General features: G+C 37.7%; 1 long non-coding RNA gene across 5 annotated transcripts in view; it reads left to right on the forward strand.

Moving 5' to 3' along the window:
• The first annotated feature begins 7,125 nt into the window (after nucleotides 1–7,125).
• LOC140344101 (uncharacterized) overlaps nucleotides 7,126–25,816 on the forward strand; it is a 34,446-nt gene continuing 15,755 nt past the window's right edge. The window contains exons 1-2 of one of the 5 annotated variants that reach the window (XR_011923486.1): nucleotides 7,126–7,303; nucleotides 7,375–7,909. This is a non-coding gene — a long non-coding RNA (uncharacterized lncRNA). Of the gene's footprint in view, nucleotides 7,304–7,374; nucleotides 7,910–16,699; nucleotides 16,906–25,816 lie in introns of those variants that run through there. The other 4 variants (XR_011923485.1, XR_011923488.1, XR_011923484.1 and 1 more) reach the window with 4 other exon arrangements.

A 25,816-nucleotide genomic window follows, 5' to 3' on the forward strand; every position in this document is an offset into this window, starting at 1 on the left:
GTGAGGTTTCCTGAGCATACTGAGGACAGGTAAGACCAATGTTTGCTTTAAAAGCTCCCCCTCCAGACCACTAACTAATTGAATCACAGAGTGTCCAGAAATCTCCGCCCACTCCCCACCTCCCTTATTACTCCCCGGTATACTTCCCCACAATTTTGGGTGGTAACTTTACAAGAACTTAGGGTGGGGTAACATTTTAAGGCATTATTGTTGAAAAAAAAGTAGTTTAGTCATTTTAGGGTATTGTTGATTGTAAGTTTATTTAAAAACCCAGCATTTGATTCATATGATTTAAAAGACAGGATTACCAAAAAAAAAAGTATATAAAAAGCACACTAAAGGGGTATTTTTGCAAGAAAATACCTCACAGTGCTTTTTAAACATTATTTTCTGTGTTGAGTTAAATGTTAAAACCAAAGTAGTTTCTGCTTTTTGTGAGATAATAAGACTTTACAGGGAGAATTTCTATTGTTCTTAATGCATTTTAGGGTTTTATGGTGTAAAGTGGCCAAAGTTTGAAGCCACAGTCTGGGCTATTGATAGTCAAATGCCCCTCCTTACAGTGTGTTCACCAGGGGGGTAATGACATAAGACAATGGTTCCACATAGTGATTTAGGAGATACAAAAGGATTTATTTAACATGGAGAAAATGGGTAAGGTGTCCCCAGCTAATATCCTATTACACCTTTTTGTTTGGGTGTCAATTGCAATCACTGAGGGTGTGTTAATACTGTGCTAATTGGGTAAACAGAGATGAGGAATCTGTTAGCCTTCTCTTCTGGAATCACATCTGGCTGAGCATATTCTAAATGATTCTCTTTACCCCCTTGGGGTTGTAGCTCCTGGGGGTATGGGTGGGTATAACTCCTTCAGCCCCAGGAGAAGATCTGTATACAAGCAAGTTAATAAGGTCTGCAATAAACTACTCAGCAGCAATGATACTAAGTAATTGCATCAAGATCTCCTCAATTACTGGCATATAAGATCATTGCCTATATAGGGTACATCAAATATTGTCACCTTTCTGTTCAGTAGACTTTAAACCTATCTAAATCTATTGTTCCCATTAGTTGCCTAAACATTTGAAAAATGTTTCTGATTGGTTCTGAATTTATTTGAATTTATGTGACGCTACTGTTCTATGTTTATAATTTACTTGTATTGATTTTGGTTAGGCTTTTATACATTGATATTATTTCATACAATAGGCTCAATTCATAATAAATTTATACAGGAATATAAATACTGTATTTACTTAAAAGTAACGGTCTCCTTTTAACTATAAGAATCTTTATTTTGATGTGGTAACTTTGTGAACAAAGCACCTTTCTTTCATAATAGAAAGGCTTTTGTAATGGAATGTTAGAATGTAATTGCAAAATTAGTTGATAATTTTGATAGGAAATTTTGGGAACTTTCTTTTTGTATTGATCGTTTGTATAGTAGTATATCTTCTAATAATAAATAGTAAATTTAATGCGAAAATCTCCATGTACATGTAGAGTTTTTGTCCAAGACCTACAATGTGATTGGATTCCTGTCTTAAACAATTTTTTATAAATTTCTAGTCCATCAACAGAAACGTTTTTACAAATTAAAAGTAATGAAAAATTAAAAATGAAAGCAGCAGCCGTAGATTTTGGAGAAATTGGAATGCTTACCTAATAAACAAATAGGCTACCAATTCATTCATTATTGCTGATTGAATATACAGCAAATTGAACTTTAGATAATGACATTTAACTTTAAAGTAGTTAAACTCTACTTTCGCACATAACAATTTAAAGAACAACATGCTTTTATCTAAAAAAAATAAAAAATCTTCCTTCTGAAATTGATGGATCAAAGTGATCAGTGATAACAAATGACAAAACAATCCAAATGATTTAATTAGCACAAGGTACTACTTGCAATCCAGTTCTAGCCCTTCCTCCATGTCTGGCACATGCTTTACCAATGTCTTCATCATTAGCAGCTTTGCTTTGTGTGATTTCCTTTTTTTAAGTTACAATACATTTTAGTTGTATTGTTAGGTTAAGTTTTGATGAGTGACTAAATATACCCTCTAATGGGATGTGAATGCCCCTAACCCATTCCTTGTTACCCATTTTATTTAAATGTATCTAATAAAAACAGATAATTAGGCAATTATGGCAAACTAATATTTTGTCTTTTTTTTTTTCATCTGGCTGAACAACTTTTTTTTGCATTTGGTTATCAATCTTTTGATATATATATATATATATATATATATATATATATATATATATATATATATATTCAGTTTTGTTTTAATTATATGTAATTACACGTCGTGTAAATACCATTTTATTTTTTTTTATTTTCATGTTCTTAGTTCCTATTATAAATATATTTTGTCTTCATGGGAAAAATATGCTTTTGTAGTTAAAATTTCTGCATTGCTAAATTGGTGCAATAAAATATTAACAAATAAACAAATGCAACTTTGAAAATTTAGCATTAAAAACTACATTCTGTTCAGTTCCTATTTTAAAATTATAATTTGCATTAAATAACAATATATTGAATCTTTGAAATCTTTTCAGATTTTGTATTAACTCAATAGCTACTTTGTAACTCAAGGTATTGTTGTCTGCTTTTCTTTTCTCTTATCCTCTGTTTTGCAAAGTTCTTTTTTTGTCCTTGTCTTTATTTACATTTTTTAGAATTAGTTTTTCCCGCCTATTTCTGTTCAATATTATCACATGAAAGGCATTCACTGCAGATATACAGGTCTCATTGTACATATCTAATTAAATAGTATCCAGTTTGCTGCTCATTTATTTCAGGTAATGTTCACTAAAATTTTAGTACAAAGTCATTAACACCTACCCTTAGCTAATTACTTCCCACTGTACACTGTGCTAAAGAATTTGATAAGGATTTGTGTATTGAGGACAGACTGTTATTATCCAGTAACTGAGTGATAGTTTTAGGTACGGTGTATGTATATGTATGTGTGTGTGTATATATATATATGTATGTATGTATGTGTGTATATATATATATATATATATATATATATATATATATATATAGTTTTTATGTTTATTATTCCAACAGAAGTGAAGTGAATCAGCGGTTGCCATTTTCTACAATCTGTTTAATGTTTACGGTAAATATATGACCTATGATTATGGTAAACTATTCACCCTACAATGCTAACGTAAAAAAAATATATATATATTTGAATGATTTTTCAAAAGCTTTATTCTTTTTACATTTTGCTTTATGCTGTTTTTATTTTTTTATGTTAAAAAAATCATATTACAATTTCCCCTTTTTTCTCTTTATCTCCATTTACATCGATCTATCTATTTGGTAATTTTTAAGACTGTAACACACCTTCACACTGCTGGAGTTTAAAGCCTTTTTAAATGCTTGCTGAAATTAACTTTACCAGCTATGCATTGATTTCTATTGACCTAGTTCACACTAATACAATGAGCAATTATACTACAAGCAGCCGTTTTAATGCAGTCTCCCTTATGCTAATCAAATTACAAACTTAAAAAATGGCCATGAATTTTTGTGTATTTTGCAGGCAAACTACTTTTATTGAGTGCTTTGTTTTATTGTCATTACTTAGCATCAGAAACACGTTCCACAAGTCATCTTGCACAGCTCTCTTTGCACAAGATTACCATGGAGGTCTCTGGGAGGAGTAGTAGTCAAATGACAGACAAAAGACCATCCCCAATTATTAGTGCTAAACAGTTTGTCCTTGATAATTAAAGAGAACAATTGACCATCCCCAGCTGCTACAGCAACAACCTTATGCTTGCAATGAACGCCTGTTAATGGGTCCTTAATCATATTGGAATGACTAATACAGTAGAAGATACACACAGACCATTCTAGACCACTAAATGTCTTCTGGTAATCAGGGACTTTTAATATTAGTTGTTTAGTAATAAAGTCCTTTTGTCTTTTAATGAGCAAAGTCCTTTTACTGCAATTTGCAGAATTGTTTCTGTATTGTTTTGCAACATCTGAAGTTTGTTTCCTATATCATTATCTATGTGATGGATTTACCTACCTTATGCAAATTGCTTCCAGTCAGTCTAACCTTCGGCTGTGCTATCTGCAATGAAACACAATAAAGGAGTGGTGTTTAAAAACTTTCGAACAAGTACCAGAAAGTCTCAGTACCATTGTGACCCATTTAACAGAGACAGTAAGTATGACTGTCACCTGCACTGTGTGGTCCTTGCAGGGTTAATAGGCTGAGTAATACAAATCACATTGGGATTAATACAAAGGCATAATGGAGACTTGTCTTGGGAAGTGATTAACCCTTCAATTGTCTCTCACTTTGGGAGATGAATGGGGATAGACTCTAGAGAATTTATTAACTGGGACTTTTTTGTGGCTCATACAAATTTCTGGTATTGGTCAATAACGTATCACAGTTTAAGAACAACCAGAACCTTATGGGATATGTATTTGGTTGATAAATATATTTATTTAAGGTGTTTCTAATAAACAGTAAAGTGTTGGATTGGCTTTGCAGGAAAAGAAGGAATTGTCTGAATGCTCCCAATCTATATTATAAGTTTTACTTCTTTTTAACTCTCATTTCTTGTAAGGTTCTTTGTATTCTATCTCACCAAGACTGGTACTCAATCACTGATATTGTGCTCTGGTATCTAGATATGTATAGGTGAAATATAGCAGGGACACGTATATGCATTTTAAGAATACGGTTTTGTTTTGTACAAGTTACACAGACAGTTTAGCATTTTTTTTTTAATATCAAACTGTGTTGATCAGTTGAAACTTGCCCAGTGAACAGATAAATCCTGTGCTTACATATTTATAGTGATGAATGTCTTCCTATGTTTTCACAAAGCATTTGTGAGATGCTTTGCAGATATCCTAATTTTTAAGTGCCTCTTAGTTTCACCCCATTCAATAGTATCCTTTATTTAAAACTGAATTGTAAGATTACTGATATTTAGCCATTGTGGCTTTTCTTACATATGCTAATGATCTGCAAAGAATAGTCACCGCAGTCCTAATGTGCTAAAGGTTGGAGTTTACATGAACTGACTTCTTCTACAACATTTCCACATGATTGTTATCCACTTAGATATTGTGTGAGTGATCTGATTGCCTTTTTATCACATTTTCATTTGTTTTAAATGCCCCATTAGTTTGACAGGGGTCTCATGTCTAATGTCAGGGCCTAATGTCATTTAGGATATTCCTTCAAATACCTACGTCTGATTCTGACAAAAACCGAGCCCTGCAAGAATACAAGGGGCTAAACCAGGGTGTGAGTACAACTATAAAAACAGTCAGCAACCATTCATTTAGGGGTACACTAAGTGTGTTGATTTTCACAAATGAAAAATGTTTGTGTGTAACATGGAAGCCATAATCGGTCAAATTCCCTCTATTTTAATGAGTTCATGCCATGGTCTAGTCTGAATGGGTTTCTCTAAAGCTATCCCAATTAGGCAGCCAAACCAGGGGTCCCAATCGGCAAAGCATACCGCTTCCAGGAACCATGGACCCCAACTGAGCTACAATTGATCAATACAACCTATGACCATCCGTGCCAAAACAGCTATTCAAACAATATGATCGTTAATGGGTAGGTAACCTTCTAGGTATTCTCTTTTAATTAAGAAATATGTAAAAGATGTTGAAAGTGGCAAGACTGCATCTACAAGCAATGATTTGTTCTCAAATAAAGTAACTGCAGTGCCTGCATCATGGATATAGTTTATGTTGTCTGCCAAATAAGTTGGAATTTGTAACAGGCTAAACTTTTATTTTTTGCCCTTATTTTGCATCTCCCATTCAACAATGATGTCATCAGAATTAAAATATAAATGTAATAAATAGCTAAAACCAGAAAAAAAGAAGAAAACTTTGTATGCATAGGGAGACAGGAACTAGGGAGTGTAATGAGACCTACAGTCTATACAGTTCCTAGATGTTGTGTACAAGGTTTTTCATATTAAATATTCACATTTTAAACTTCTTACCCATTGCTAACATAGAACACACACAGGGTAATATATTTTGATATCTTGAAAAATATATAAATATTAACATCTTGTCCTATAAAATTTAAACTCATTTTTGCAATGCAACGCAGGGAAATATATTGCAAGAACAATGCATTGGGGCACCTTGTTCCTTTTGAAGTATCCAGTGGCGAATGAATCAAGGACCAAGTTAACTTGAGCTAACTATTGAGCATTTACAGTTAAAAAAAAAGTCCGAATATTTCCCTTTAGACACTTCAAGAGGATGTGTAAGCAAAAGCAAGGTATAGCCTCAATACTGCTGGCTTGCAGTGTTTAAAGTGAACATTGGGTATTGCCATTGCCATTGCTTCAAAAAAGATGTTGCACTCTTCCTAAAAAAAAAAAAAAACCTGAAGCTGCTTTTAAAATCTAAAAATTACAGAGTGAATGATTTGTCTCATCAATGTCTTATTTTAGTACTGCCAGATCTAGCAATAAAAAAACATTACAATGTCACTTACATACAAGACAAAACAACTTGCTCGTGGCACAGGACGAAAGGGTCTAGAAGTGGGAATAATAATGTCTTCAGTGATCGAGGTGAGAGAAGAGAAAGTGGCAGGTTTTCGGAAACAGACATTCCCGTAGTGGGAGGGCATTTTGATGACAGATCTGGTACCACAGGCAGTTTGTTTTAATAAAAGACACCATAGCCTTTGTGGGGAACATGTCAGGGCTTTGGCAAATATGAAAAAAAAGAAATCTCATAAAACTCTTGACGTTAGGGAGGGACAAGTTAGAACGATGAAAATAATTATTTTGTCAGCAATTTACAACTGGTGTAATAACGTGTACGTATGAAAAAATGTATAAGCGTTATATGTGCATGCAAGTGTGTGTGCATGTGTTTTTTTATATTTAAAAAAGCTTACATTTGAAAAAAATTTTAAAACTTGCTTTAGTAAAATATTTTTTATTTTTAATTCTAAATCCTAAAAAGTGTAGGAGCGTATTGTGAATCCTAAAAGTTTAAAAATAAATGAAAGTATCTATCTATCTATCTATTCTATCTATCCATCCGTCTTTCTTCAGCATCTATCTTGTTCTGTCTGTTCTGCCGTATTCTATTTCTTTGAAGTTCAGTCTTCCAAAAATGTTGCAGGACTTTGCAGAATATTGCTGGCGTGAAAAAGAGATGTATCTGGATAAAGAGACCCTTGTGCAGTGTTTGTTTCCCGAGCTGTTGACCCCAACATAAAGAAGTTAATCTAGATCAGAGGAGCAGAGCTGCATTATCGGGGTAAGGACTTTAAATCATTAGTCATAATTTTATCAGGATGGCTAAACCTCTCTATTTTAAATCTGGATCAGATATCCTGCGGATAGAAAACTGGAAGAGGAATGAGATTTGGAGACTTACCTCGGAGCAGAGCGGACGGGCAGCAAGGAACACAGGTAGCGAAGGGTGTCTTGCTCGGGATGTCACTGAAGGAAGCTAGAAGATAAGGGCATGGAGTTGGAAATAAGGATCATCAAGGATAGTTGGGTGACCATCTTTAAGCCAGACGGGTTGTGATGTCATGGAGCATTGTGTGAATTTCACTGGTTAATATGAGGCGTGTGGCAGTGGGTGGACTGGTAAAGGGGAGGGTGAGAGGTCTACCATGGAGGTGACATTGCTAGCTTGCCCATCCTGGCTCGTGTGCGCAGTGTGTTGACTTAATCCTGAGATGACATGCCGGGACCAATTAGTGTTTATCTCCCTAGACGGGATGCTGACACATAGGCTCCCTTCTGGGGCCTGGGCAGATGTCCCCATGGACAGATCTGGTCCCTTTTCTGGTAGGACGTTGGGGGCAGCTGGTGGTTTCTTAGAGCTGATGGGCACCCATATGGCCTGATAGTTGTCAGTATAGCACATTTTGTATTGTCTGGAAGCAGTAATGCATTGATCTTCTCTTTTATAACCTCTATGTTTATAAACATGTCTGGCACTGTTCCCCTCTGTTAATATTAGGGTCTACGGTTATTGAAGTTTTTAATATTTGTAGAAGTAAACTGTCAGTGGTCTCTATAACTCCACCATATGAACTCCTGTTTACCCAATAATTTCATAGCAAACAAAATCTGTAATAATATACCTAAAGCAATTTTGCCTGGCTTTAGGAAAAATTGGCAGATTTTACCATGATCTTATCTGTTGATTAGAAATTTTCAAATATGGGTAACTGAACCTAGGGCCATTGTGGTCCATTGATTTCAGTACACATTGAATTAGGGTTATTTTTTACATGTACAAGTGTCTAGCTCTTTATAACTTTTTTAATGTTAACAAAAAACACTTTTTCATTTGGGATAAAGTAGGGTAATATTTAAACAGCTGTAAAGTTTTTATTGCTGGTGATACCCCCCCTGTTTTTTGTTGAGAATTTTATCAAGAACCTAATGTGTAGAAAGATCCAAAATGTTGGAGCTGTCAACAGAACAGCAGTAAAGGGGTAATTTATCAAAAGGGATACTTGTTCTGTAACAACTGTCTGAAAAAGAATTTCATTGTTTTTTTTTTATTTTATTTTACTTTGTGCTGTATCCCTGAGATGAAAAATGAAGGAAAGTCCATAAGCAAAAAAACCCAAAACATTTGTCAAGGGTTTTACCATTCCCTGTGTTATCCAAAACCTAAAAAAAAGGTTTTAGAGATATTTTAACATCAATTATTTAAATGTAAATAATAAAACTGTAAGTACATAGAACAAGTTTCTCACAATGTAGGACTGGTTGCATAGTGCTGCAGTGTTTGCCAGTGAAGTTTAATGATGTAACTGCTGTTTATGATGTAGGGCTGGTACACATGGGTAGATTTTTCACTAAGTCTAAAATAAATTCAAAGAAAAATCCAGAATAATACTTCCAACCATTATTAACAACCAGTTCTCCTTTCCTCAATCAGACGTGTTGGTAAATCTTAATCATAAATGTATAAATGTTGTGTGTGTGTAAAAAACAATCAACTATGTCCAACCAATACTGATCATTCTCCTAAATCAATGTAAGAGCATAATATTTACCTTGTATACAGTATTTTGGAGTTTCTGACCAATTGATTACTGATTAGAAAAATTGGCAGCAGATCTGATCATGTGTACCAGGCCTAAACTAATGCACCCTTTATATGTGGAGATTTGATCTCAGCACTTGTTGATCTAACTTATACAGTGAAATACAGCTAGCAACAACAGATAATGAACAAACTTGTATATGTGAATATGTAATATGTTACTGGAAATAGAATACAGAAAGCATTTACTATGTAAAAGCATTGCAAATGTGCACAATGCCTGTATTCAGTTTCTAGCACAGGAAAGCAGGTGCAATAAGTATTAAAGGGTCAGTCTGCTTAAACTCATTTTACAGGGTTTGGTAGATGGTGGAGAGTTGAATCATCTAAAGTCCTGTGTGTCAAATCTCTACACTAAGTTCTTGGGTTTGATATGCTATGGCCATGAGGAAGAGGTTCCCTTTCTCCCTGTAGAAAGGCCTATACTTTTTATAGTATGGAGCATGCAACATGAAGAGTTGAAACACGCAAAGGAGAGTGATAGCAATGAAAACAGAGGAATAGAATCAGGAATTATAACAGATCTTACTATAAGAAGCTAGGGACTGAATTAGCCCATCAGACTTCTTCTATAGCTAACATCATTATTCTATAGAGTGATTTTTTCCAATATCTATATTGAGTTTTAAAATTGGAATTGGATTTTATTTTCCAATTTTTTTTATTTTCTCAAAAAAGCTCATTCCTAAAAATTGGCAACATTTTATGGAATACTATGAAGATGTATGTAATATCGGAAATTGCTAGCTGTCAGTGACACTGCATAACTTATCCAGGGTTGGGGATGAACTCGGTTGAGCAGGTGGAGTGGGCTTGGGCTCCAAACGGAAGGAACGATAAGAGGTCAGGGAAGATTTACTAACCCTAATCTTCCCAAGCAACTTCCTTTAGCGTGAATCTTATAGACTAGAGAAAGTCACCTGATTTGGACATTACTTGATCTCAAATAATTGGGTTGCTTTGGAAAGTTTTAGACTTGGCTGATCAGTTTGTTATTGTCAGGTCAATGTTATCATGAAGTTCAGCTTATAGGTAAATAAAGAAAATGACGGAATGAACATACCACTCCGTACAAATATTAAACAATAAAGAACCCCAAAGCTGCTTTTACACAATGTGCATTTAAGAGTAGCATTTAATCGCTAATCAGATAGACAAATGGCTCCCTATGGTGTAATCTACACAAGTGACATGTAGATGCAATCACTGTGCAATTATAAGAGATAAATTGCTACTGCTATAGCTTACACCATTGGAATCTTTTTGGAATCTATCTGTTTAGTGATCACTCTCTAGTGTTAGCATTCACTCTCTAGCAACTTAAGTATCAAAACCAAGCTTAAAGTCTGCTAAAAGTTTCCTGTAGCAGGTGAAAACTGGGCAGGTCCATCTCTTTAACAGGCTAGGGCAGAGTTAATAAGAGATCCTTGAGAGATTGCTGGGGGTTCCTTGAGCAATGAGCAGTTTGTGTCTCTCAATTCAATTTAAGTGACACCAATTATCTTTTTGGCTGTCTGTAAAGGTGACAATCTTCCCAATGGCCAGAAATGTAAGAGGCATTGTTTCCATTGATCACCATGCTAATGTACTGTGAGCTGTGGATGTAGTAATTATAGCAGGGGTTCCCTGAAGACTTTAAATTATTTTAAGGGTTTCCCCATGTAAAACAGGCCAAGAAACACTGTAATTTCAAGTCATTTTCAGGATTTTTAAATTTGTCATTAGACAGAACAATGAGAAGTCTAGACATCACTTGTCTAGACTTCTCGTTTAGTTACTGAATAGACCACTTTAAAAAAAAAAAAAAAAAAAAAAAAAGTATTCTGTGACATATTATGCAGTATATTAATTGTGGTCATGGAATATTTTTTACTTAAAAATTTTTGCCAATTATACTTTATTGCAATTTTAGTTTTTCTTAGACCCAAGGGAAAAGGGATTGTAGGTGATAATGGTTGAATCAATACTGTTTAACCAGGTAAAGGATGTTGAGTGGCTTTCAATGACACAAATAAAGCATCAGGGAACAGAGGGGTGTAATGCCACAATAGTAGTTTAAACAAAAATTACAAATGTTCATTCCAGGCTTTAAAATTTCCAGGCAATTTCAACCACCTTTTAATTGCAAATACAACCAAACAGTTAGGGGCAAACTTCCATCAAGACTTTTATTTTGGTTCTTTTCTTGACAGATGACATTACTCTATTGAGTCAAGAGTTTGAAAGAAAGTAGTTAAATACTTGCTGTTTATAGAGCCACCATGCCTTCAGCTGTTGGGTACATATGGATAAAAAAATAAAAAATATAAAATTTAGTATTCCATCTCAGTGGTCATCAATTCAAGTTCTCAAGGACTGCATACCAAACAGATTTTTGTACGGTAGAACCCCAGTTATCCGGAGCCCGACAGCTCCCCTTTCTTGATGCTCCTGCATCCCTGGCAAAGCTGTGGCATGTGTTCTGTGTCCAATAACATCTACCACAGCTCCGCCAGGGCTGCAGGAGCAATCAGGAGAGCGGAGCTCCGCTGATTGCTCTGCTTCATGATTGGCTAAAGCGTCATCAGGGTTTCCCTTTTCTAAGCCATTCAGCACTAGAGATGAATGGGAACAAGTCTCCCCATTCAAGTCTAGTGCTTATTGGCTGAGAAACCTCAGTTTCAGAGTAACCTCAGTTAACCGGAAACTACACTTATCTGGAAACCTCCATTCCCCATGGGTGCCGGATAACCGAGGTTCTACTGTGTATATACAGTAATTTTCCTGTTTCTTTGTAATCTATGTTGTTGTATTTACTGCTGTCTGTTACAGAAATACTTAAACTGTGCAAATCCTGGCCCTGGAGGACTTGATATAAAGACTCCTGACATAGCTAAACAGATCTGAACCAGAATAAATAGCTTAGCTACTATGATGCAATAGGTGTTTTCCTGTTGTGCTACTTGTAAGTTGGGATGTTGAAGTGAAAGTAGTGAAGGTGTCTTATTGAAGGTGTCTGGTCCTGGGCTCCTGGACCCAAAAAATAATGTAACATAATTATTTGATTTCAACATTAGGATAATGTCATACTTTTGTTATTAGACTGGAGTTTCTAAGGCTCACATGGTTTTGACAATAGAAGAAAAGAACACTTGGCTATCTGTAGACCTCATGACATGAAGAGTCTGAAGGAAGCATTCTTGTTGCCAAACCACTTATATTCCCACATGAAGCACATGACAGGGTTGCTTGCTTCAGACATATTTATGATCCCTGTAAACAATGCTTGCGGTTTTATATCTTTTTAAATCTATTTTCAAAAATGTAATCCCAGTGAAAGTTTGAATTAAATAGGAATGGGTTTCAATCTATCTACAAAACTCTAAGGACTAGTTAAAAATTAAGGAACACTGATCAGGTTTAATGGCTTAGTTGTTATTGGTTAACACATTGTTTCTCTTTTTCTTTAGCTATTGTTCAGGATACATATAAATCATTTTCAAAAAATAGTTTCAAATATAGTGGGCCTGATTTGTTAAAGCTCTCTTGGGCTGGAGAGGATACACTGTCATCAGTGAACCTGAGTTATCCAGCACACCTGGAATGAATTTCTTCAGTCACTTGCTATTTGTTAGCAAATGTTTTCAATCTTCAACCAGAGTCATTGTGGGTTTGCTGGATCACCCACGTTAACTGATGAAAGTTTATTTAAGTACAATAAATCAGGTCCAGTATCTCAATATATATTAAGTCACACCAAGGTTTGGTTCACATGGGTACTGGGCTCAGAGGACCATCCAACATCTTTGATGTTTTTGACGTTCCGGTTCAGTTCTTCTTACAGACCAGACCTTCTAATATTCATATGAACAAGGCCTTAAAAAGACTGCAAATTGCCTATTCACCTCCACCTTCCTACAGACCCATTTCCTTGGGGATCAAACCCTATGCAATCTACTCATATTCCATAATGTGTTCTCAGGTTGGTAACAGGTCAGATGCGTCTCCATACCTAGAAGCACCAGGTATTCAAAAAGACTGTGAATAGACTGTGAATGGAAGGAATTTTTTTTTTTTCTGTTGGTGCAAATTGAACCAGGGTTTTTTGCCTTCCTCTAGATTAAGTATGTCTATAGGGTATTTATCTGGGATTTGTTTATTTCCCTAATAGTTGAACTTGATGCAACCCCCAGTGCACCCCCCAGCGGAGTCAGGAATAGGATCCGTGGACCATGTCTCCCGTACGAATTGCAGGCTCAGTTGCTCGATGGGAGAGTGGGCGAGTTCTGGAACCATAATGTCCCTTCCCCTCTGAATGATACATGGCTCCCCTGCGCATGTGCGCTCTGGAGTCCGTGCATTTAGTGGTCCACAAGCTAAAAAAGGTTGGGGACCACTGATTCTGAGAATGCTAGCAGCCTGCCCATCATGCTCACTTTCTTGCTTTATTTCTTTGCCTCATTGACCTAAATTTAGTATGTATATCTGAATTTTATGATTTTCTTTTTTTTTATGGGTCATTCAGAGGTAAAGTTACATAGAGATAAACACATCCGTCTGATACTTCTCCTCCTTTTAATATCTAGTCACAGACTGTAGAGAGACAACACTTGTAATATCTGCCATACACAAGATATGAATATGTAATGACAAATCATTGTTCAGTATTATTTACACTGTTGGACAGACAATCAATATGTTAGGCACATAGACTTTTTGGCCAATATGTTGATCTGACACACCACATATATTCAACTAAAATTGTCCCACATATTTTACCTGACCCCTAGGCAATGCTGGGATGGTGGGATTTAGCAAACACAGACCAAATGGGGACAAACTACAACTAAAACTTCCTACCCTATATTCTTGTGGCCTATGATGGCTGATATATACAGATGCTCATTAGCAGTCGTTAAACATTATACACGCATGACAACAGATTTTGCGAGACATTCTTATGTGATCATGCACTGTATATGGGTACCATGAGTGGTTCTGCAGAGAAAAAATGCCTTACTAGGCAGGGTGCTTCTGTGTGATGGGGCTGGGTACATCATAGGCTTAAACATTAACACAAATCATATGGCTTGTAAGACGGCTCCTTTATATGTATGTTATTAGTGAATTACCAATAGGATGTTTTCCTAAAATGCAACTGTTTACCAAATCTTACTTTATTATTATTATTATTATTATTATTATTATTATTAATAATAATAATAAACAGGATTTATATAGCGCCAACATATTACGCAGCGCTGTACATTAAATTACTTTTGCATAGATGAAAAACATTGCAGTTATAGAGATGGGAAATGTGTCCCATGGACTTGTGGGCCCCATAAGAGTGGCATATGCATATGTACAGGGCACCACCCTTCATTTATTCATACAAATATGTGTCTGCTTATTAAGCAAGATAAGATATAGCATTGATAACAAAAGTCATAGTGGTATGATTTTACACTTCAGTGTATAGAGTTCATCAGTTTGTGCCATGCACTTTATAACACAGAATGCCCAGTGTAGTAGTTTGCAGTGTCTAGTACCCCAATGTACTGGAGAATAAACAGACAGTCAGAGAAGAAGTATCTGGTGTTGTGATGGACACTCCACAAGTGCACTGTTATATTAACATACAAATGACTGCTAAATAGTCGGTCTGAGTTCACATTAGCCTACAGATCTAGGTAAATAAATAAATCCCTTTTCCAGGTGTGAATCTTGTGAACCATATTTGTGAAAGTTCTATTATTACAAATAAGGACTAGTTATGTAAAGTGGGGAATATTCATTTTCAAACAGGGGCCCTTGTATTCAAATCTTTCCTAAATTTAGTTTGCGCTGTATACAATGGACAAAGTTTGTGTACTAGTAAGGAAATCTAGGTTTAATAAATGCCAATATCCCACCTTGAGCTTAGCTAGCCCAGCTCGGATCTAGAAAGCAGGTCTATATTGGATGCAGGGGGTTAAGTCACTCCATCCCCACTCCCTCTCTGCTGCTGCTTTTGGTGAAGTCGGTGAAAGGAACATGTTCTCTGTCCCCTAATCCCCGAACCCAACAGCACACGCGCTTTTAATTAAGGAAACAGATTAGCCCCATCTGTCCATCAACTTAAGTTCTGCTTCAAACTGGGGCAGCGGCTAACAACGGGTCACTTCATTAGCCGGCCTGTGCTTATGCCAGTGAACAAGCTGTAGCGTTAGTTTATTATTATTGTTCCTTAATTTGCCATAAAATATTTGTTTATCTACAGAATAGTATTTTACCTAATGTTGTACTTAATTTTTGTTGTATTTTAAGGTAATATGTACAATAACAATTAATGTGTCTCAATATTATATCTTTTTTTACCCCAAATCTTTAAGCTATAAATTCTATTATTTATCTATGTAACTGAAATATACCAACATGGCACAGCTCAGTATATATGTATCTATGAACATGCATTTGATGGCAATACATTGAAAAATCTTTGCTGATAGCAAAACAATTGTTGATAATGTGTGTGGAGTGGGTAATGACTGCAACCTTTATTAGGTTGTTTCTGTGATCGGGGCGGCACTGGTTTATTCTACTTTAATAACAATGTTGTCACTAGGACAGGAAAGGAAATCTCCAACAGGCACAGTAATAAAATATTTACAGCATTGTAAAAGAAGTCTAAACCCTTAGGCTATGTACACACGTGCAATAATTGTCTTTGGAAAGGATCTTTCACAATCCTTTCCAACGACTGCACGATGCATGAACATACAGCACCGTTCTGCTCTATGGAGAGGGGAGAACAACGGAGCAGCACCCTGCTGCGCACTCTCCCCCTTCACTTCCTTTAAGATGATTCGTCGTCCATCGCCCGTGGATCTGCCAGGACACGCCAGATTCTCGTCCGATGTGTGTATGTAGCCTTATCAGCATGGTATTTCATTCTCATTTCTTCATTGGAGGTTCTTCATCGCTTCTTGCCTTCGGCTACTTACACACGTGCAATAATTATCGTTGGAAACGAACGACTAACGACCGATCGTCCGATAATCGTTAACAAATAATGTGCACAATGACGCTGATAAACAAGGAGTGTCGCTGGAAACTAACAACTGTCCCGATGGATCTGATTGGGCGATGATTGTTCGTAATCTATTGTGTGTACAGTCGTTCAGTGATCATGGATGGTTCTGTGATACACTTTCTCCTATACATATTTCCTGCATTGTTCAAACAATTGTATCTAGTGTGTGTACACTATTGGTGGATTATATTTGAACTATCATATCGTTTTAACATGTACAGAATTGTGCACAATACGATCATTCAAAATAATCGTGCATAGTCATTGATCAGCTGTTAATCGTTTGTTTTCTAACGATAATTATTGCACGTGTGTACATAGCCTTAGTTACAATATTGTCACTATAGGAGGAAGTGAGAGGAAATCTCCCCAAAAAGGTTTAGACAACAGGTAAATGCAATATTAATTCTAGCCCTTCCTTTTCTAACTAATCAACAAACAACTTCCTGTACTACTTCCTGATTGTTGGTGTCTGTAATGTCGGTCTTTTTCCGAGTTCACACTGACAGTAAAGTTGCAGGGCGTTTAACTCTTCCTCACTCCACGAACTGCTGCCACTCAGAGATGCTACATGTAGCATCTTCCAACGTCAGCCCTATCGCGAATAAATAGGGGTGGCAGTGAGCAACTGCTGCCAGCTGTCTCATGTGCAGGTGCTGGTATTTTAGGAACCTGCATTGCCATGCATTTTTCAAGAATGGGGAGCTGGATGGGATGGTACAATGTAGAGGTAAGTGCGAACTTGTCCTAAGTCATACCCAGTGTAAGCCTTTCTATGCTAAAATGGCACCTTAAAGGGAACCAATTATGCCTGGGCTTAGGTAATACCTTTAAAATTTAGCATTAGAATATTATACCTGTGCAAGCTTAGTTGAAAAAACAAATATCTATGTCACCTGTTTAGCTTACTTTGTGCCCCCTATTGAGCTGTACTTACTTCTGAGTCTCCGGTGATTATCCAGGGTTAAAGGTCACCTGAACTTTTACAGTTGCCCGACCTTAAACACAATAAAACATTGTTAAATAACAAAGCCTGTAGTTACAAATATTCTAAGCAAATTACATCCAATAACGGCCCAATAGGGAGTTTGTTTATGGGAGTCTATGGGAACCCTTCAATTCCAGAGTGTCCTGTGCCATAAAAGTAATATTTGGGGTTCCACTTTTGATGTTATTATTTGCTTCCATGCATGGACTATCAGTTTGATCTGTCTTGATTAGAATCTTAAGGTTTGTACAAGCACTCAATAAAAGCTGCTTGAAAAGATCGTTTTGGGGCATCACTAGCACCAAACAAGTGCTGTCCAACCAGGCTTCTTGGTAACTGCTAAGCAGACTGTTCTGATCTATGGGGGATTCACAGGAAACATTGTGAACAATCCGGCATGGAGAATTGCTAAACTACATGTAGGCAATTACTTTGGACATCTATGCTATTGCAGGATTTTCACCCAGGATGATCACAAACTATCATTTCAGGTGACAAAATCTTGGCGTCTGTACAAGCCTTTACAATTCACCAATACACTATATAGTATACTGAATGCTGTTTCTGGATGGCTACACTTATTTCCCCATTGTACCTGCAGAAGGGGTCTTGGTTGCCCCCAGCTGGGCTACTATTGTCTGTCTTGATTACATGGGGGATGGGGGAATAGTTGTTTACAGAAGGATAATAATATTGTTTTATGCTTTCAGTTCAGCTCACAAAAAGAGACAAGGACACTGTATTAGGCTAAGTACACATGTGCAATAATTGTCATCAAATCCTTTCCAGCAACAAAGAACTGCACGGTGCATGAACAAGTGCTGTACATACAGCGACATTCGTCGTCCATCGTCTGTGGATCTGCTAGGACGGTCGTTCGGAAGATGGACGACGAGCATTGTACACACAAGTTTCTTGTCCAATATTAGCCCTGAGCCAATTATCAGATGAGAACCATTGCAAATATGTACGTAGCCTTACTGAAAGGTATTTTCTGTGCTTACTGAAACTGTACATTGTGCCTAAAGTAACTAATTAAACTACTACAATGGTAAGCTGCAACATATATGTTTCTGTTCTTTAGCTCTACTACAACACATGGAGGTGAACTTTTTACATAATAATGAATAGTTTAGTTTTGTGCAATAAATTGAGGAAGATCCATAAGTGTAAGGCTACGTACACAAGTCAGATGATTCTCATCCAATAATTGCCTCAGAGCTGATATGGGATGAGAATCTGGTGTGTGTACAGCGCTCGTCGTTCTTCATGTATGGATCTGTCCTGGTGGATCCATGAACGGCAATTGATCATAATGGAAGTGAGGGGAAGAGAAGGGAGTGGGGTGCCGTTCCATCATTCTCCCCCTCCCCTCCCCATAGAGCAGAACAGGGCTGTATGTACAGAGCTCGTTCATGCATCATTCAGTCTTGTCATTGGAAAGGATCATGAAAGAACTATTCCAACGACAATGATTGAACGTGTGTTTGCAGGCTCAAGTGTGCCTTAGGATTTCTACTCAGCTGATATCTGTAGGACCAGAGCTATATTCTTTCATTTGTAAACTAAGAGCCTGAGTGTGGTCTTCAAGATTTCTCTATGGGGCACGGAAGTGTGTGTGTGTGTGTGTGTGTGTGTGTGTGTGTGTGTGTGTGTGTGTGTGGAGGGGGTAGTCAAGCACAGTCTTTACCTGGCTAAGATTATTTGATGTTACCTGCTTTTTAAAATGTTTTTTTCCCAGGAGTTCCTATACTTTTTATGTTCATACCCTATATGGGTCAACCCAATTAGTTTTGTTACACAGGACTGGATTTGCAAATAAAGGTATTAATATGCATTATATGCATATTGCAGTACAATGTGTTGGTGTTAACCAGTCTTGTAGACAAGCAAGGGTTTTGATGGATTCTTTTGTGTACAAGCCTTTTTCCTGTACTGAATATGCAGAATAATTTGTGACTATGCCCTTGGTATAAACAAACCCTTAAATGGAAAATAGAACACATTGGGCCTGATTTGTTCAAGCTCTCCAAGACTGGAGCAGATAGACTATCCGGAGAGAACCTGGATTATTCAGCAAACTGATCTGGTCCAAGGCTGCACTACCCACAGGCAAATGATTTTCAACAAATCTATTCTAGATTTGCTGGATCCTTCCTTGAAAGTCTATCTTCTCCAAGTCCAAGGCTTTAATAAATTAGGCTTGTTTCAGGAACAGTTAAAATTCCTTAAAGAGCTATTTTCTGTTGTTCTTGATGGTCACTTCACAATTGCTGCATGTTAAAATGATTTTCAATAAAGAGTCTTTTTTATAGACTGAACAATTTGATCACTTATGATGTTTTCAATTAGCTGATTTGTTTCTTATCAGCCATGGTAAAATGTAGGCTATGTACACACTTGCAATGGTTCTCGTCTGATATTTGGCTCAGGGCCGATATTGGATGAGAATCTGGCGTGTGTACAGCGCTCGTCGTCCATTGTTCAAACGACCGTCCTGGCAGATCCAACGACGATGGACAAACAATCATAATTCAAGTGAAGAAAGAGAGCAGCGGGGTGGCGCTCCATCATTCTCCCCCCTCCCCTCTCCATAGAGCAGAACAGTGCTGTATAGACACCGCTCATTTATGCATTGTGCAGTTAGTCGTTGGAAAGGATCATTAAAGATCCTTTCCAACAACAATTATTGCACATGTGTACCTAGCCTTAGATAGGTGCTGCTTCTGCTTATTGTCTCCTAGGCTGGAATGCATGATCGCCCAACACCCCTCTCCCTATTATTTATTGTAAATCTTTGCTGTTATCTACTTTTTCTAGTTCTATGTAAATTTTCTCTGTCATGACTTATTGTATATCTTTCTGTATACTTCATGACTACATTTTTATCCGAAATTCTATAAAATGTATATCTTTAATCACAAATAAATACTCCATATAAATCCGATTTAATACCGCAATCAGTTACACTCCTGAATGGTCTGGTCTTTACCAGCTCTTATCCAAGTACCTAACTCCTATTTGTAAATAAATATTTTTCCTTTATTTTTAATAAAAAGAAGAAGGTTGGCAAATACAAAGTTGTGAACAAAGAAAAATTGCAAAACATCAGGAAACAATACAAATCATTGTAGCAATAGGAAAAAAGCAAATGGGATCCATTATGGGTGTATAGGATAACACGGAATGATAGAACCATGTAACACCCTTGGAACAGGAAAAGTGCATCATATAAAGGAGCAAAAGTAGAGGGGTCTCTTCTGGTGAGAGCGTCTTTCTATAATAATATACATACATATATGGTGGCTCAGAGGTTAGCACTCTGGTCTTTGCAGCGCTAGGTCCCAGGTTCGAATCTCGGACATTATCTCCATTTGCGGGGGGTTTGCTCTGAGTACTCTGGTTTCCTACCACATCAAAAAAATATGCCGTTATTGGCTTCCCCACAAAAAAATATACTTTAGACTGTGTTAGACAGAGGTAGGGTGAGGGACAACTAGTGACACGTAAAGGCCTGCTTATTTGTCGGCGCTAGAAAATTACTGTGTAATATTGATTAGTGACATTTACCTGCAGGAAACATATTGGACAAATGAAGGGGAGAGAGAATTGAGTTAGGAGTTTGCTAGTCATAGAGCAACCAAAGGAAGGAAGGGCTCAACATATATTTATGTTGGAAATTTAGCATGTCTGTCCATCGCAAGTGAGGTTTAATCCATTTTTTTACTGTCACCCTAAACCTCCATGGAGAGAGGAGGGATTTAATTTATTATAATTTACCTGTAGGAGAGAAAAGTCAGGTTAGCATGGCTGTGTGGCTTAGCAGGGCCGGGCAAATTCAAGGAAAGTGCGGACAGAATTACAAATGCTTTGGTAAGTAAACACATCCCATTTATAAATTGTAACAATATATTTGGCAGTTTTCCTGGAGTTTCACTTTAATATTTGTATAAAATCTGCCCGTAATTACATTGAGCTCAGCAACACTTGGAAACCCTTAGAAGTCATATTACTAATTATTAAGGTTTCCTTATTGGAGTGAGCACATCAATATTGATGGTCATCATGTATGGCTGTCACCTTTTTGGAGAAACCCTAAAAAGTTGAAAAAATAATAATTTTTTTTATTACTTCATTTTACTATATATACCTCCATCCCAATCATTCAATTTCTTAGCATCACCCCTCCTATAACTGGCCTCGTTAGAAGTCAGCTATAATGTACCCATTGTATTGTGCTGATCTGGTCTTTGGCGTTAGTAGTCATGGGAATTTTTCTGTAAATGGCAAACTCTTTGGGGTGAGATAAAATCTCCATAAGAGGCTTCAGTTTCATAATTGTTCCTGGGGAAAATGAACACAGAGATAGTGTGCTTGTTAATCCCGTACCAATAACAGCCACGTGCTCTTTAATTACATGGCGGCCGAGCTGCGCAGCCCCCTTCCCTCCATCCACCTTAATTAGAATGCACAAGGGGATTAAGGGCCGTCCACCAGGCATTTCATCTGCAGTCCTTCCCTCCTCATTAGGCAAATGGAGGGAGAGAGACACAGTGTAAGTCCTCTTAATTAGAAATCCCTTGTCTTGGAATACGAGAGGGATTAAATGCCATATTTTTTCTACAAGTTGCGGCAATGAAGTGGAAACTCAGTAGCCAGGGCTGCTTCCTGCTGACATGCACCTGTTACTGGCTTGTGTTACTGTATAAGATGTGCAGCTTGGTGTGTCTATTCATGGGCCAAATTTTGCAAGCATTGCAAGCGGTTTGAGCAGCTTGGGGCAATCAAGTGGCGGTGGTGAGACTCCCAAGAGACTGTGTCTATGCACATATACCAGGGTGCAGTATGCACTTTTAGGGTTTGGCATGCTTGCCTTACAGGGCTGAGGTCTAGGGTTTAGTTCCCACCAGAGACAATAGAGCATTAGCAAACTATAAACTGCTATGGGTCCCACAACTGGCTACACATAAAATTACAGAGCTAGCAATAGAAACTGGCAAACGTGTTTGGATGTTACTTTGCAATGCAATGTAAAAACATGACTTTGTATCAGTAGAAATTGCTCTGGAAACTAAGGACACGTGGCCACTTTATGGTTTTGCTATGGGAAATATGAATATTTGCGCTGATTTTTTTTCCCTTCATGTCGGCTTTCTCTGTTATATTCTTATCAGAACCCAGAAACATACTGATATGTTAACATACTGATAGTTTAACAAATGCCATTATTTGCCCTCATTTGAATGTGTGTTTATTTGGCTGTGGTGACTTTGGAGAGTGAAGAGTGACTTGAGAGTAGAACATAAATGGTAATTGATAAGGGCAAGGATAAAATAGAGAAGGGTTAGACACTTGTCAAGTGTTTATTGTAATGTGATTTACCCCCTTAATAGGCCCTGGTAATCCTTGTCACTAAATTAGACAGAAAGTTGGGGGAAATCCAAAACACTTTCATTGTCACCAGAGAAAGAAGTGGTCCTGTGACTACCCTCCTATGGGTGGAAGTTTTGGCTTTTCATAAACTTTTCTAAGTTACCTTCTCCAGTGGTTACTAACTTGTACATCTTCTAGTAAAGCACAGTAATGGGTACATTGGATTGAATTACTTTAATTCAGCAACAAGCTGCTACCATTCTCTCTCTCTTTGGTCAGGGTGTGAAGTCACTGAATGAGATCTGTGGCTTTCATACTTGGAGTGCTGGACACCAAGCTTTTGGCAGCAGTTCCTTTGAACAACGCTGTCTCTGCCAGTCTGCCTTCTTCCGATAATCCATCCTGTTGTCACCTCTTAACCATTTAAAAAAGATTCATATACCAGGCCAGCTACATGATCAAACAGAAAAGGCCATTTATCCAAACAGCCCACCTTCATAATTGCTCCATGATCCAGTTCTGAAGCTCAGATACTGCTTTAAGCATTAGACACAGGACAGCATGGGCACTCTGGTTGGCAGCCATGCAGCCCCAAAAGAAGCAAGCTGCAATGCATTGTGTGCTTTTACACCTATTTCTCATGGCCAGCATTAGGGTTTCAGCAGTTTGTCCAGAAAACTGTACAAACTATAAACCGTTAATCTGAATTCATAAAATAGACAAGCGTTAGCCAATAGCTGCCAAGTGAGCGAATGTGGATGAGCAGTTTATAAGCTAATGTTACAATGTTAGCTGGTTTCCTTATAGAACATTTGTCTATTTTCTTGCAGTATAACACATGTATTGCACTATATAACAATACATTTCAAGTTGAAATCCTATTCTACGTGGTTGATTCACACTTACGTACTGCAGTGTTATACATTTATAGAACAAATAGTGATCTCTCTTGGTGGATCACTAAAATAACCAGCAGTAGCAATCTGTTGTTTTCTAATGAGGAGGATGCAGCAGAATACCTCCCATTTCGTCCTCCCCTCTCCATATAACAGCAATGTCTTTACAGCGCTCATTTCTACACTGCTGTTAGAAGCCATTACTAATGGTCGATTCCGAACCAGTTATTAAATGTGTGCACTGTATATAGAGTCTTGAAATCTGTGTTACATGATGAGAGCTCAGAAGAATGATTGTTTTTCCGTGCTGTAAGTTAAATTCAGATACATAATAGTGCTAAACTGTTCCCTGTGGGGATATTTTCCTACCAACTCTGCAGAAGTCTCTGCACTTAGCTCCATCTTCCCGGTACTTACCTTACTAATGCAGGAGTTTCTGCTGCAAGTTATCATTTGGTGCAGGAAGGTTAGTCCTTGATGAACAGGATTCTGGCACAGGAGAGAAAGAATGCAAAATATTTATATACAGAATGGTTAATGTGAAGTAGTTAAGATTACAGTGATGGTTAGATGAAAAGTTGATAGGGTTTTGGCTAAAGGCTGGATTATTAAGGTGATGGGGTAAGTTAAGGTTTGGGTTGGGGCTATAGGGGGGGGTTAATGTTATCCTTGCAAAGTAAGAGTTGCAGAAAGAGTTACAGAAAGAGTTACAAAGAGAAAAGGAAATGGGAGGTTAGGATTAGTTTAGGGATTGGGCTCAGGGAAAGGGTCGTGAAAAGGGTTAGTGTTGTCTGAGACAAACAGTCATGCCATATCAGGCAAGAATATGACGTACAGTGGTCTCCTGACTTGCTCATAGATCTGTCAATAGGGATTCATGAATGAGAATCGGGAACGATCGCTATTATTAATATTATTACACAGTATTTATATAGCGCCATCATATTACGCAGCGGTGTACAAAGTCCACAGTCATGTCACTAGCTGTTCCTCAAAGGGGCTCACAATCTAATATCTCTACCTCAGTCATATGTCTTTATTACGGTCCAAGGGCAATTTGGGGGGGTAGCTATTTGACCTAACTGCAAGTTAGAATGTGGGAGGAAACTGGAGTACCCGGGGGAAACCCAGGCAAACATGAGGAGAACCTGCAAACTCCAGGCAGATCGTGTCCTGGCCAAGATTCGAACCAGGGACCTAAAGGCCAGAGCACGTACCTCTGAGCCACCGTGCTGCCCATCATTATACAAGTCAAGGGAGGAGAGCACACTGGGGTGCTGCTACTTCGTTCTCCCCTCCCCATAAAACAGAACAGACACTGTGTGTACATCACTCATTCATCTGTCACTATCTCTTACTGGAAATGATTATGAAAGATTGTTCACAGTAATGTGTATGCAGCCTAAGAGTGTTAGGGTTAGAAGTAAGGTTAGTTTCAGGGTTGCAAGAAGGATTCTTCTAAGGCTACGTACACATAAAAGATGGTTCTTGTCCGATAATCGGCTCAGGGCTGATATCGGATGAGAATCTGGCGTGTGTACAGTGCTTGTCATCTGTCAACCGAACGACCATCCTGGTGGATCTACGGATAATGGACGAGGAACGATCGTAATGAAAGCGGAGAGAATAGTGGCGTGCAGCTGCGTCCTTCTCCCCCTCCCCTCTCCATAGAGCAGATTGGTACTGTATGCACAACGCTTCTTCATGTATCGTGCAGTCGTTTGTCTTTAGGAAAGGATCGTAAAAAAAAAAAGGTCTTTTCCAACGACAATTATTACTGCGTGTGTACGGAGCCATAGAGGTGCCTAAAGGGTTAGAGTCATGGTTAATAGGGATCATTGGTGAGAGGGTAAGTGTTAAGATTGCATGGAGGGTTAGTGGTAGAGTGGGAAGAGATAGCTTTATGGCTACAGGCAGGGTCAATATCAAGGTGATCGGGTAAGCGAATACCACGGTTGGGATAACTGGAAGAATTAGAGTTCGCATTGCAGGGTTGTCCAATGGACATCAGATGATCAGTGATTCTTCCAGTGAAAGATGAATGAATGATAACTGTAGACACAACACCGTTCTATTCTATGGAGAGGGGAGAAGGATGGGCATGTGGCACCCAGCTGTGCGCACCTCATTCTGCCGTTCATCACTCTGCAATGGTGGATTGATGAACAACAGGGGGTCATTTTATACAATGTTAGATTTACACCCATGACGAGCAAAATCTTTTGTCTTGGCTGATTATTATTTGATATGTGTATGTTGCTTGATGATTAGTTTGGGATTGGGATCACTGGAAGAGATAGTATAAGACTTTGTGTTAAAGAGGAACTAAACTGAAAAGTGCCTAAAAAAAAAATACACTTACCTTCAATCCCGCAGAGCAGTCT

Source organism: Pyxicephalus adspersus, chromosome Z (genome assembly GCF_032062135.1).
Source record: "Pyxicephalus adspersus chromosome Z, UCB_Pads_2.0, whole genome shotgun sequence".
Lineage (NCBI taxonomy): Eukaryota > Metazoa > Chordata > Amphibia > Anura > Pyxicephalidae > Pyxicephalus > Pyxicephalus adspersus.